Source organism: Oncorhynchus mykiss, chromosome 19 (assembly GCF_013265735.2).
Source record: "Oncorhynchus mykiss isolate Arlee chromosome 19, USDA_OmykA_1.1, whole genome shotgun sequence".
In the NCBI taxonomy this organism is placed as follows: domain Eukaryota; kingdom Metazoa; phylum Chordata; class Actinopteri; order Salmoniformes; family Salmonidae; genus Oncorhynchus; species Oncorhynchus mykiss.
Genome location: NC_048583.1, coordinates 56,720,155 through 56,734,262, shown reverse-complemented (window position 1 = coordinate 56,734,262; position 14,108 = coordinate 56,720,155).

The window sequence follows — 14,108 nt, the reverse complement described above, 5'->3', positions numbered from 1 at the left end:
GACCATGACAGTTTACAGTCCAGGGTTGCTCCAAGCAGTTTAGTCATCTCAACTTGCTCAATTTTCACATTATTCATTACAAGATTTAGTTGAAGTTTAAGGTTTATTGAATGATTTGTCCCAAATATAATGCTTTTAGTTTTTGAAATATTTAGGACTAACTTATTCTTTGCCACCTATTCTGAAACTAACTGCGGCTCTTTGTTAAGTGATGCAGTAATTTCACTCGCTGTAGTAGCTGAGGTGTATAGTGTTGAGTCATCCGCATACATAGACACACTGGCTTTACTCAAAACAGATCCAAACTTCTTGAGATCGCATTATTAGTAGATCTTGAGCTCTGGGGTCTTTCAAAGATCTTACTTTATTTCCAAAGGCTTACATGACACCAATCAGAATATGAAACTTTGCACAGTACAGCCAAATGAGTGAACGTTTTCATAAACACAGTTGCCAATCAAACCAATCTTCTTACTGTATTTTCATAAGCATTAACAGCGATCCGAATGGGAAATTGTGCCCAGTACAATAGATTGCAGGAACCTTTTTATTGACACAGCCTAAAAACACCATGTTCAGTCAGACACCCTTCTTTCTGTGGTTTGAATTCCCGAAGCTGTACACCAACTAACATGTTTTATTATTATCATTACTATTGTTATTGTTTTACTGTCAACATTACTGGATAGGTGCAGTGCAATGTGTTGTTTTTACAGGGTCAGCCACAGTAGTGTGATAGGTGCAGTGCAATGTGTTGTTTTTACAGGGTCAGCCACAGTAGTGTGATAGGTGCAGTGCAATGTGTTGTTTTTACAGGGTCAGCCATAGTAGTATGATAGGTGCAGTGCAATGTGTTGTTTTTACAGGGTCAGCCATAGTAGTATGATAGGTGCAGTGCAATGTGTTGTTTTTACAGGGTCAGCCATAGTAGTATGATAGGTGCAGTGCAATGTGTTGTTTTTACAGGGTCAGCCATAGTAGTATGATATGTGCAGTGCAATGTGTTGTTTTTACAGGGTCAGCCATAGTAGTATGATATGTGCAGTGCAATGTGTTGTTTTTACAGGGTCAGCCATAGTAGTACGACGCCCCGGAGCAAATTAGGGTTAAGTGCCTTGCTCAATGCCAATCGACCCCAAAAAATGTCACCTTGTCAGCTTGGGTATTAGAACCTGCTACCTTCCTTTCGGTGACTGGACCTAACACTCTAACCGTTAGGCTACCTGCCACCCCTGACTGGTGTACTGAACACAATGGTGATAGATTGAAATTTGAAAAAAATTGCTTAATTGGAGTGATTTAATATTCCTGCGAGAAGACTGACACAAGTAATTATTCACAGACCCGAGGGTTTCTTATGATCCAGCATCCATCCTGTCTCGTGGACGATAGCAAGGCGGTGGGTCGTTCTACCACTACACTGGGTATATGAGAAATGAGAGGAACAGACAGTTTTCATGTTCAACAACCCGGCCTCCTGGAGGGAAGCTAAAGAGAGGTTTATTTTCTTCACCCGCTAAGGCCTGATAACAGAAAATAGCTCAATTGACCAATCTCACCACCATACCTTTCCTTGAAAGAACACTTATCGTCCATTTTACTTACAATTAATTGTTTTCAAGAAATACATGTAGATAATGCCAAGGAAGAGGCATTATGCAATATACATTAGGTATAAAAATATAGACTGTGCGTCACGCAACCAGCGGGAATGCAATGAAAGGTTCTGTACGGTGATTCACAGTGTACACTTTTGGCCTAGCTCTTACGAGGATGATAAGGGGTACTGGTTGGGAAGAACTAGAGCAAAGCAACACAGTCTCTCATGGTCATACAAAAGCACCTTGTCCCTGGCAATAGATGAGGTATAGTGCTTTCTGTTCCCTTGTTGCTTTCTCTACAGTGCTAGCTCCATTATCGTGTTTCACCTGTACAGTGCTTTCTCCATTATCGTGTTTCACCTGTACAGTGCTGTCTCCATTATCGTGTTTCACCTGTACAGTGCTATCTCCATTATCGTGTTTCACATGTACAGTGCTATCTCCATTATCGTGTTTCACATGTACAGTGCCATCTCCATTATCGTGTTTCACCTGTACAGTGCTAGCTCCATTATCGTGTTTCACCTGTACAGTGCTATCTCCATTATCGTGTTTCACCTGTACAGTGCTTTCTCCATTATCGTGTTTCACATGTACAGTGCTATCTCCATTATTGTGTTTCACCTGTACAGTGCCATCTCCATTATAGTGTTTCACCTGTACAGTGCTATCTCCATTATCGTGTTTCACCTGTACAGTGCTATCTCCATTATCGTGTTTCACCTGTACAGTGCTATCTCCATTATCGTGTTTCACCTGTACAGTGCTTTCTCCATTATCGTGTTTCACCTGTACAGTGCCATCTCCATTATAGTGTTTCACCTGTACAGTGCTGTCTCCATTATCGTGTTTCACCTGTACAGTGCTATCTCCATTATCGTGTTTCACCTGTACAGTGCTGTCTCCATTATCGTGTTTCACCTGTACAGTGCTGTCTCCATTATCGTGTTTCACCTGTACAGTGCTATCTCCATTATCGTGTTTCACCTGTACAGTGCTATCTCCATTATCGTGTTTCACCTGTACAGTGCTATCTCCATTATCGTGTTTCACCTGTACAGTGCTATCTCCATTATCGTGTTTCACCTGTACAGTGCTATCTCCATTATCGTGTTTCACCACCCATCTGCCATCCCTGTCCACAATGCCCTAGCAAAACCCAAGCTTATTTGATGGTAATAGCATTGACCGTTCCCCGTAGTGGACGGTTCTGACATAATCTCCTGACGTCCTGCTAACCTGGACGGGCGTTTCATTTCTCAGTTGATGTTGAGTGACCTGGCTGAGGAGAAAGGGAGAGCGACTGACGACTACAGTAGAGAAGCTTTTTTACAGCTCTGTGTCTTCCCGTCTCTAATAAAACCCATAACGACACATCTCCCACAATGCCACAGGAGTGTTTACTCCTGGTCTTCTAAAAAGGGGTCATTCAACCTGAAAAATAAGCAATTATTTTTCTCTTTATTTTGCCTTTTGTTATTTCAGTGTGTAAACACAGTGTCAACACTCCTGACAGCTCAAATCTGCATTTGGGTTCAACTGAGCCATAGGAGAGAGGAGACGATGGTTAAATAAAAACATAGCTGCTGCGTTTATTTTCAAACCGACATTAAAACCCACACAAATGAATACAATTAACCCGGTTGACCAGTCATGTTTATAGTCTCTCTGCTGCCTGAGACACCTGCCGCTAAAAAAGGTAGCGCTTATTTGATATTTTTAGGCTCCAAATAATTTTGTGCCGAACCCAAACACCACTGAGGTGATATGATAAATGAGCTGCTATGGGAGAGGAAGACAGGGAGGGAGGGAGGATGGAGAGGGAGAAAATGTTTCTTCTTCTCTCCTTGTGTTTTTCTTCCATCATTTATCTGAGTTCACAAGCTGAGGTCAGTGTGTGTGTCTGCGGGGATTCCCCTCACTTGACCCCATGTGTGCACACACAATTGTCTCTGTGTGTGTGTGTGTGTCTACTCTGCATGTGTGTGCTCTATTTCTTGTGAAACAAACAAGAAATAATACAAATTAACAGGAAACTTGAGCATAACTATTCACCCCCCCAAATTCTATACTTTGTAGAGCCACCTTTTGCAGCATTTACAGCTGCAAGTCTCTTGGGGTATGTCTCTATAAGCTTGGCACATCGAGCCACTGGGATTTTTTTCTCCCATTCTTCAAGGCAAAACTGCTCCAGTTCCTTCAAGTTGGATGGGTTACGCTGGTGTACAGCAATCTTTAAGTCATACCACAGATTCTCAATTGGATTGAGGTCTGGGCTTTGACTACGCCATTCCAAGATATTTAAATATTTCCCCTTAAACCACTCAAGTGTTGTAGCAGTATGCTTAGGGTCATTGTCCTGCTGGAAGGTGAACCTCCATCCCAGTCTCAAATTTCTGGAAGACTTAAACAGGATTACTCAAGATTTTCCATGGATTTAGGACCATCCATCATTCCTTCAATTCTGACCAGTTTCCCAGTCCCTGCGGATGAAAAACATCCCCACAGCATGATGCTGCCACCACCATGCTTCACTGTGAGGATGGTGTTCTCGGGGTGATGGGAGGTGTTGGGTTTGCACCAGACATAGCATTTTCCTTGATAGCCTAAAAGCAACATTTTTATCTCATCTGACCAGAGTACCTTCTTCCATATGTTTGGGGAGTCTCCCACATGCCTTTTGGTAAACATCAATCGTTTTCTTGAAGCAATGGCTTTTTCTCTGGCCACTCTTCTGTAAAACCCAGCTCTGTGGAGTGTACAGCTTAAAGTTGTCCTATGGACAGATACTCCAATCTCCTCTTTGGAGCTTTGCAGTTCCTTCAGGGTTATCTTTGGTCTCTTTGTTGCCTCTCTGATTAATGCCCTCCTTGCCTGGTCCATGAGTTTTGGTGGGTGGCCCTCTATTGGCAGGTTTGTTGTGGTGCCATATTATTTTTTAATAATGGATTTAATGGTGCTCTGTGGGACGTTCAAAGTTTCTGATATTGTTTTAGAACTCAAGCCTGATCTGTACTTCTGCACAACCTTGTCCATTACCTGTTTGGAGAGCTCCTTGGTCTTCATGGTACTGCTTGCTTAGTGGTGTTGCAGACTCTACAAATTACGTGACTTCTAAAGGTAATTGTTTGCACCAGATGTTATTTAGGGGCTTCATATCAAAGGTGGTGAATACATATGTACGTACCACTTTTCAGTTTCACATTTTTTTCATTTTACTTCACCAATTTGGACTATTTAGTATATGTCCAATACATGCAATACCAAATAAAAATACATTTTAATTACAGGTTGTAATGCTACAAAATAGGATAAATACAAACACACTACTGTTCAAAAGTTTGGGGTCACTTCGAAATGTCCTTGTTTTTGAAAGAAAAACACATTTTCTGTCCATTAAAATAACATCAAATTGATCAGAAATACAGTGTTGACATTGTTAATGTTGTAAATGACTATTGTAGCTGGAAAAGGCAGTTTTTTAAATGGAATATCTACATAGGCGTTCAGAGGCCCATTTTCAGCAACAATCACTCCTGTGTTCAAATGGCACGTTGTGTCAGCTAATCCAAGTTTATAATTTTAAAAGGCTAATTTATCATTAGAGAACCCTTTTGCAATTATGTTAGCACAGCTGAAAACTGTTGTGCTCATTAAAACTGGCCTTCTATAGACTAGTTGAGTATATGGAGCATCAGCGTTTCTGGGTTCGATTACAGGCTCAAAATGGCCAGAAACAAAGACATTTGTTTTGAAACTCGTCAGTCTATTCTTGTTCTGAGAAATTCCCAAGAAGCTAACGATCTCGTATAACGCTGTGTACTACTGCCTTCATAGAACAGATCAAACTGACTCTAACCAGGATAGAAAGAGGAGTGAGAGTGAGATTATTGTCTAGTTTGAGAAACAGATGCCTCACAAGTCCTCAAATGGCAGCTTCATTAAATAGTACCCACAAAACCTCAGTTTCAACGTCAACAGTGAAGAGGCAACTCCGGGATGCTGGGCTTCTAGGCAGAGTTCCTCTGTCCATTTTATTTATTGATTTAATTTATTTAACCTTTATTTAACCAGGAAGGGCTCATTGAGATTTAAAATCTCTTTTTCAAGAGCGTCCTGGCCAAGATAGGCAGCACCAAGTCATTACAAAAATTACAGACAAAGAACATGAAAAACTACTACTAAGTAATTTTGTAAAAAAACATAGAATTCACAAGAGTACAACAAAATCAAAAAGAGCAAATTAAAAACAATGACAGGTCAGGGAATCAGTCTCAAGATCATTCATCAGTGATTTAAAAATACCAATCGGGACAAGTTCTTCCAGTATTTTGTAAGCTGTTCCAAGACGATGGCGCAGAGTACATAAAAGCCCTTTTACCAAATTCAGTTCAGATATTTGGAACAGTTAGCAGGATAAAGTTCAGCGAACGAAGAGAGTACCCACCACATTCCTGAACAATAAAAATGCCCAAATAAAAAGGTAGTAAACACAAAATGGCTTTGTAAATAAAAATATACCAGTGCCTGAGCCTACGAGTGACTAGAGAAGGCTAGCCAACCCTGGTATACAAAGTGCAGTGGTGCGTAAGGGTTTTGCAGTTTAAAATAAATCTCAAAGTGCCATGGTAAAGGGTGTCAATTGATCTCAAACACTGAGCGGAAGCATTCATATATAAAATATCCCCTTAGTCTAGTAAAGGCATAAATGGAGATGATACTAGCCTCCTCCTGGCTTCAAAAGAAAAACAGGCCTTATTCCTAAAATTAAATCCCAATTTCAACTTCAATTTTTTTGTAAGTTGTTGAATATGCAATTTAAAAGAGGCCGTCATCCATTAAAATTATATTTATTTATATGAGGTTACAACCTCAATCTCCTTGCCCTGACAGATAGTAATAGGTGAAAGGTTCAGAGGTCTATTTCTTGCTTTAGAAAACACCATTAGTTTAGTTTTGTCAGTATTGAGGAAAAGCTTCAATTGACACAAGGTATGTTGAACAGTATAAAAAGCAGTTTGCATGTTCTGGAAAGCTTTTGTAAGAGACGAGGCACAACAGTAAATAACAGTATCATCAGCATGAAAATGAAGTTGCGCATTTTGGACATTTCTGTCTAAATCATTTATATAAATAGTGAATAATAGAGGACCAAGTACAGAGCCTTGGGGCACACCATTAAAGACAGACAATTTAACATACATAAGCCCATCAAATTGAGTGCACTGAGTTCTATCAGACAGATAGTTAGCAAACCATGTAACTGCATGCTCTGAAAGACCTACACCTGACAATCTCTGCCTTAGTATAGCATGATCAACTGTATCAAAAGCCTTAGGGAGATCAATAAAAAGTGAGACACAGTGCTGTTTTTTGTCAGGGGCTTCAGTGATATCATTTAAAACCTTCATGGCTGCTGTAATTGTGCTATGCTTCTTCCCGAAGCCCGATTAGTACATTGATAAAATAGAGTTAGTAAATAAAAACTCTTTTAGCTGTTCACTCACAAGGGTTTCAAGTATTTTCACAAGGGGTGACAGCTTTGAGAATGGCCTAAAATTATTTAAAATAGTTATTTAAAAGGAGATCTCCTCCTTTTAAAAGTAGTAGGACAAATGCTGACTTCCAGATATTTGGAATTTCATTACATTCCAGGGTTAGATTGAACAGATGTGTAAGTGGTTCAGCTATGAAATCAGCTGCCAGATTTAAAAAGCAGGGATCCAAAAGATCAGGACCTGCAGGCTTTCTCTGATCTAAGGATTTCAGGGCTTTATGTACCACCTGCACTGAGAATGGCAAAAAGCTAAAAGTTTGACCAGCTCTCACTGGTTCATCCACACAGGGTTGTACAGAGACAGAGGACACTGAATCAAACAGCCTACCAGATGAAACAAAGTGCTCATTGAAACAATTCAGCATTTCAGTTTTGTCATATACAGCAACAGAGTCCTTCAAAACACATGACGGTAATTCATTAACATTACTGTTACCAGACATAGGCTTAATAGCCTTCCAAAACGTTCTAGGGTCATTCAGGTTATCAGTGGTAACAGACTTAAAATACTCAGTCTTGGCCTTCCTGAGAAGAAAATAACACTTGTTTCGTAACTGTCTAAAAATAAGCCAATCAGCATCAGAACAGGATTTCCTTGCTTTAGCTCAGGCTAGATTACGGTCGTGAATAATACAAGACAGCTCAGAAGAAAACCATGGATTATCCCACCATTAACCCTGAACCTGCGGAATGTGGCATGTCTATTTACTATTTGGGAAAAACCACCATGAAAGAATTTCCAGGCAGTTTCCACATCAGGACTAAACTCAATCTTACTCCCGTCAAAATAAAACAAATCATGAAAGAAAGCCTGCTCATTAAAACACTTCAGATTTCTCTTACGAATAAAACGTGGGTTTGTCTTTAGGAACCTTAGTATTTCTAACAGCAACAACAGCACAATGGTCACTTAAATCATTACAAAAAACACCAACCGCAGAATAATTTATGTGGAACATTTGCCAATACCAAATCAAATCATGGTAGATTTATCTGGGCATTTAAGATTTGTGTTCTTTTGCCCAACTCAATATTTGATTTCTATTGGCCAGTCTGAGATTTGGCTTTTTCTTTGCAGGTATTGCCTATGCCACTCGGCCACCGCTCATCCATGTTTTTATATGTACATATTCTTATTCCGTCCATTTAGATTTGTGTGTATTAGGTAGTTTGTTGGGGAATTGTTAGATTGCTTGTTAGATATTACTGCACTGTCGGAACTAGAAGCACAAGCATTTCGCTACACTCGCATTAACTTCTGCTAACCATGTGTATGTGACCGATACAATTTGATTTGATTTGATTTGAATTTGAGCCGTTGAATTGCGACTCCACTTTGTCTCAGCACAATGTTCTTCAATGTGCCCTTAACCTCACTACGCCACACAACACTTCTGCAGACAAGATACAAGATAACAACACAAGAACACTTTCCAAGAAGACAATATGCAGCTTGCCATAATTTATCCCCAGAGTAAACACAAGCAACACCCAAACATCCATCAAACCCAAGCCAATCTAACTCTACACAGGACAGTTGTAGTGGAGTAACACACAAGGCTTTAGACTCATATATCCCTCCACAGGGCCCTAGTTGGCGCAGCGTAGGGATATGAACGTCACCTTGGCGGTGACAGGGCCAGCCAGGAGAGCTGTATTAACATAGAACCCAGGGTGTTGTGACGGATGGAGTAGAGACACTGTGTTGAACAGGAGCTCTTCAAACCCTGCTGTCTGTTTTCTTCATGGCATATACTGTTTGACTGGCTGTGTACACTTTGTGCTGTTGACGTTAACACTGAGGAGAGAGGTGCCATCTCAAATGTTACCTCTCTCACCGTGGATTCAATTCATAATGACGGAGAGGTTTGAGAGGTACGACATTTAAAGTGTGTGTGTTTGTGTGTGTGTGTGTGTGTGTGTGTGTGTGTGTGTGTGTGTGTGTGTGTGTGTGTGTGTGTGTGTGTGTGTGTGTGTGTGTGTGTGTGTGTGTGTGTGTGTGTGTGCGTGTGCGTGCGTGCGTGCGTGCGTGTGTGTGTGTGTGTGTGTGTGTGTGTTTTCAAGTTGACGTTTTAGTTAATTGTGTTTTCACTTTGTTGGCTCTGTACATATGTTTCTGTTCATTTGTGCCTGCAGTGTAACTGTGTGGGAGTCTTCACATATCTGTTTATGTTAGCTTTTTTATGTTTGTCAATAATAGTTTATGTTTAGGTTTATGTGTGTGTATGTTTGTGTATGTTTGTGTGCGTGTGCGTGTGCGTGTGTTGACTCCCTTTCATTAACAATGTGTCAGTAATCAGATCAGTGTGCGTGAGGAGGCGGAGCGAGCGTCTGACTCATGACTCACACCCTCACCATGACGATGACCCGGGTCACCAGTCGCTCCGCCACACGGCAATTAAGAGAGGAGGCGGGTCACCTCTGAGTTAGCCTGCAGAAAAGGGTTCTGCTGTCAAGGCAGGATTTTCATAAACAGAGCAGGCCGTTTCCCAGGCTCCCACTGTGGCTCTATCTTATTAGGCCCTGGCTATCAACCTCAGTGACTGTGTGTGTGTGCGTGTGTGTGTGTGTGTGCGTGTGAGTGTGGCTAACACACAGCACACAGCACAGACGACAGGCCCTAATGATCCCCCTTCCCTCGCTCCCTCTCACCATCTCTATTCCTTGTGTCCCTCTTTCAGTCTTTCTCTTCCCCTCTCTGTCTATTCTCTCCTTTGTTCCTTTCACCCTCTCTCTCCATCTCTCTCCATCTGTAACGGTATTCGTCGTCTGAAGAAGAGGAAGAGGAATCATCGGACCAAAGCGCAGCGTGGTAAGTGTTCGTGCTTTTTATTGGAACTGAACACTATAACAGAAATAACAAAGATAATAATTGAAACAGTCCTGTAAGGTGTAAAACACTAAACAGAAATTAACTACCCACAAAGACCATGTGGGAAAAAGCTGCCTAAGTATGTATTTCTCCGCGGTGGCGGCTCTGATGCGGGACGTTAGACCCTCGTAGCGGGCCCCGGAATGGGAACCCTCGTACCGGGCCCCGGACTGGGAACCCTCGTAGTGGGCCCCGGAATGGGGACCCTCGTAGCGGGCCCAGGACTGGGGACCCTCGTAGCGGTCCCCGGACTGGGCACCCTCGTAGCGGGCCCCGGACTGGGAACCCTCGTAGCGGGCCCCGGACTGGGAACCCTCGTAGCGGGCCCAGGACTGGGAACCCTCGTAGCGGGCCCCGGACTGGGCACCCTCGTAGTGGGCCCCGGACTGGGCACCCTTGTTGAGAGCTCCGGACTGGAGGGCGACACTGGAGGCTCCGGACTGGAGGGCGTCGCTGGAGGGAGGAGACGCAGAGACAGCCTGGTGCGTGGGGCTGCCACAGGGCTCACCAGGCTGGGGAGACCTACAGGAGGCCTGGTGCGTGGGGCTGCCACAGGGCTCACCAGGCTGGGGAGACCTACAGGAGGCCTGGTGCGTGGGGCTGCCACAGGGCTCACCAGGCTGGGGAGACCTACAGGAGGCCTGGTGCGTGGGGCTGCCACAGGGCTCACCAGGCTGGGGAGACCTACAGGAGGCCTGGTGCGTGGGGCTGCCACAGGGCTCACCAGGCTGGGGAGACCTACAGGAGGCCTGGTGCGTGGTGCTGCCACAGGGCTCACCAGGCTGGGGAGACCTACAGGAGGCCTGGTGCGTGGGGCTGCCACAGGGCCCACCAGGCTGGGGAGACCTACAGGAGGCCTGGTGCGTAGAGGAGGCACCGGATGAACCGGGCTGAGGGGGAGCACTGGAGCTCTGGTGCGCAGCCTTGGCACCACTCCTCCAAAGAAATACAAAAACATAGAAAAAAGAACATAGAACGCCCACCTAAATCACACCCTGACCAAACCAAAATAGAGACATAAAAAGCTTTAAGGTCAGGGCGTGACACCATCCCTTCGTCTCCCTTCCTTACATGATGTAAGTACTGTACATGAAATAAGGAGGCAAAGACTTAGAAACTAGCAAAGCTACTGAAGCAATATTGAGCTAACTAGTGAGTAGGTAACTAGTGAGTATCTAACTAGTGAGTATCTAACTAGCTAACTAGTGAGTATCTCCATATGAAATGCCTCCTCCGGGGTTTGACTCCCTCAGACAAACACACAAATCTGAGATCTAAAATGTAAAAAATCCCCTCTCATATTCTCTTTCTTCTCGTTCGCAGGCGGCTCATTCATCTCGGAGACCTCGCAGGACGTCAGCCCAAAGCGCGCCTCAATCGATCAGGATGTTCCCGGCGGGTGTTTTATTAGTGGCCGTGGGGAGTGGCATTCGGTGGCCTTCTTCCTCGCTCCCTCCACTGTCTCCACGCCACCTCTGTTGCCGTGGCAGGGACTAATTAGCGAGTTGCCATGGGAGATGCGGGAGAAAGAGGAAGAGTTGGGGATATGTTAGGGTTGTGTAGAGGGATGAGAGGATGAAAGGATGAGAGGATGAGAGGATGAGAGGGAGGGCTGGAAGGATGAGAGGATGAGAGGATGAGAGGGAGGGCTGGAAGGATGAGAGGATGAGAGGGAGGGCTGGAAGGATGAGAGGATGAGAGGGAGGGCTGGAAGGATGAGAGGATGAGAGGGAGGGCTGGGAGGATGAGAGGATGAGAGGATGAGAGGGAGGGCTGGAAGGATGAGAGGATGTGAGGATGAGAGGGAGGGCTGGAAGGATGAGAGGATGAGAGGGAGGGCTGGAAGGATGAGAGGATGAGAGGGAGGGCTGGAAGGATGAGAGGTTGATAGGGAGGGCTGGGAGGTTGAGAGGATGAGAGGGAGTCCTTGAAGGATGAGAGGATGAGAGGATGAGAGGGAGGGCTGGAAGGATGAGAGGATGAGAGGGAGGGCTGGAAGGATGAGAGGATGAGAGGGGGGGCTGGAAGGATGAGAGGATGAGAGGGAGGGCTGGAAGGATGAGAGGATGAGAGGGAGGGCTGGAAGGATGAGAGGATGAGAGGGAGGGCTGGAAGGATGAGAGGTTGATAGGGAGGGCTGGGAGGTTGAGAGGATGAGAGGGAGTCCTTGAAGGATGAGAGGATGAGAGGATGAGAGGGAGGGCTGGAAGGATGAGAGGATGAGAGGGAGGGCTGGAAGGATGAGAGGATGAGAGGGGGGGCTGGAAGGATGAGAGGATGAGAGGGAGTCCTTGAAGGATGAGAGGATGAGAGGATGAGAGGGAGGGCTGGAAGGATGAGAGGATGAGAGGGGGGGCTGGAAGGATGAGAGGATGAGAGGGAGGGCTGGAAGGATGAGAGGATGAGAGGGAGGGCTGGAAGGATGATAACCACGCCCTGATAACCATGTACTGTCACGCCCTGACCTGATCTTTGTTTTCTTTATTATTTTGGTTAGGTCAGGGTGTGACGAGGGTGGTGTGTGTTTTGTCTAGGGTTTTTTGTATATCTATGGGGTTTTGGAGACAGCTGTTTATCGTTGTCTCTGATTGGGGATCCTATTTAGGTTGCCATTTCCCATTTTGGTTTTGTGGGTTATTGTCTATGTGAAGTTGCATGTCAGCACTCATGTTTATAGCTTCACATTAGTTTTGCATTGTTTGTTCAGTGGTTATTCTTCATTTAAAAGAAGAATGTATTCATCTCACGCTGCGCCTTGGTCTCCTCGTTATGACCAACGTGACAAGTGTACTTAAATACACTGACTCGAATATACTCATAGGCTATTTATAGGATATTATTTGAAAATAATTCCGATGGAAGTATTTGCTTCGGCCCATATTATTTGAAAATACTCAAACAGAATAAGTATTTAAAAGTACAAATGATTAAACACACACGTATTTGAACCCATGTCTGGTGCACGTATTTCTGTCTGTGTATACAGAGCATTCAAAGTGTTCACACCCTTGACGTATTCCACATGTTGTTGTGTTACAGCCTGAATTTAAAATGGATTACATTGATTTTCTCTCTAACCCATCTACACACAATACTCCATAATGATAAAATCAAAACACGTTTTTTTGAAATGTATAGAAATATCTCATTTCCATAAGTTTTCACACCCCTGAGTCAGTATATGTTAGAATCACCTTTGGCAGCGATTACTGCTGTGAGAGCTTCGCACACCTCTATTGTCCAACATTTGCACATCATTCTTAAAGTTCTGTTAAGTTCTGGCTGTCTTTTCAACCCTTGTCATAGATTTCAAGCCGATTTTTAAATCCTAACTGTAACTAAGCCACCCAGGAACATTATTATTAGGTTATTGTCCTGCTGAAAGGTGAATTTGTCTTCCAGTATATGTTGGAAAGCAGACTGAATCAGGTTTTCCTCTAGAATCTTGCCTGTGCTTAGCTCTCTTCCATTTCTTAAAAAAAACTGCAGTATATGACAAGCATACCCATAACATGATGCAGCCTCCAAGTTTTTAAAATATGAAGTGGTAATCAGTGATGTGTTGGACAAAAATAAACTTGAGTGTGCATAACTATTCACCCCCGCAAAGTCAACACTTTGCAGAGCCACCTTTTTCAGCAATTGCAGCTGCAAATCTCAAGGGATATGTCTCTATAAGCTTGGCACATCTAGCCACTGGGATTTTTTTCCCCATTCTTCAAGGCAAAATTGCTCCAGCTCCTTCAAGTTGGATGGGTTACGCTGGTGTACAGCAATCTTTAAGTCATACCACAGATTCTCAATTGGATTGTGGTCTGGGCTTTGACTATGTCATTCCAAGACATTTAAATATTTCCCCTTAAACCACTCAAGTGTTGCTTTAGCAGTATGCTTCGGGTCATTGTCCTGCTGGAAGGTGAATCTCCATCCCAGTCTCAAATCTCTGGAAGACAAACGGGTTTACTCAAGAATTTCCCTGGATTTAGCACCATCCATCATTCCTTCAATTCTGACCAGTTTCCCAGTCCCTGCGGATGGAAAAATATCCCCACAGCATGATGCTGCCACCACCATGCTT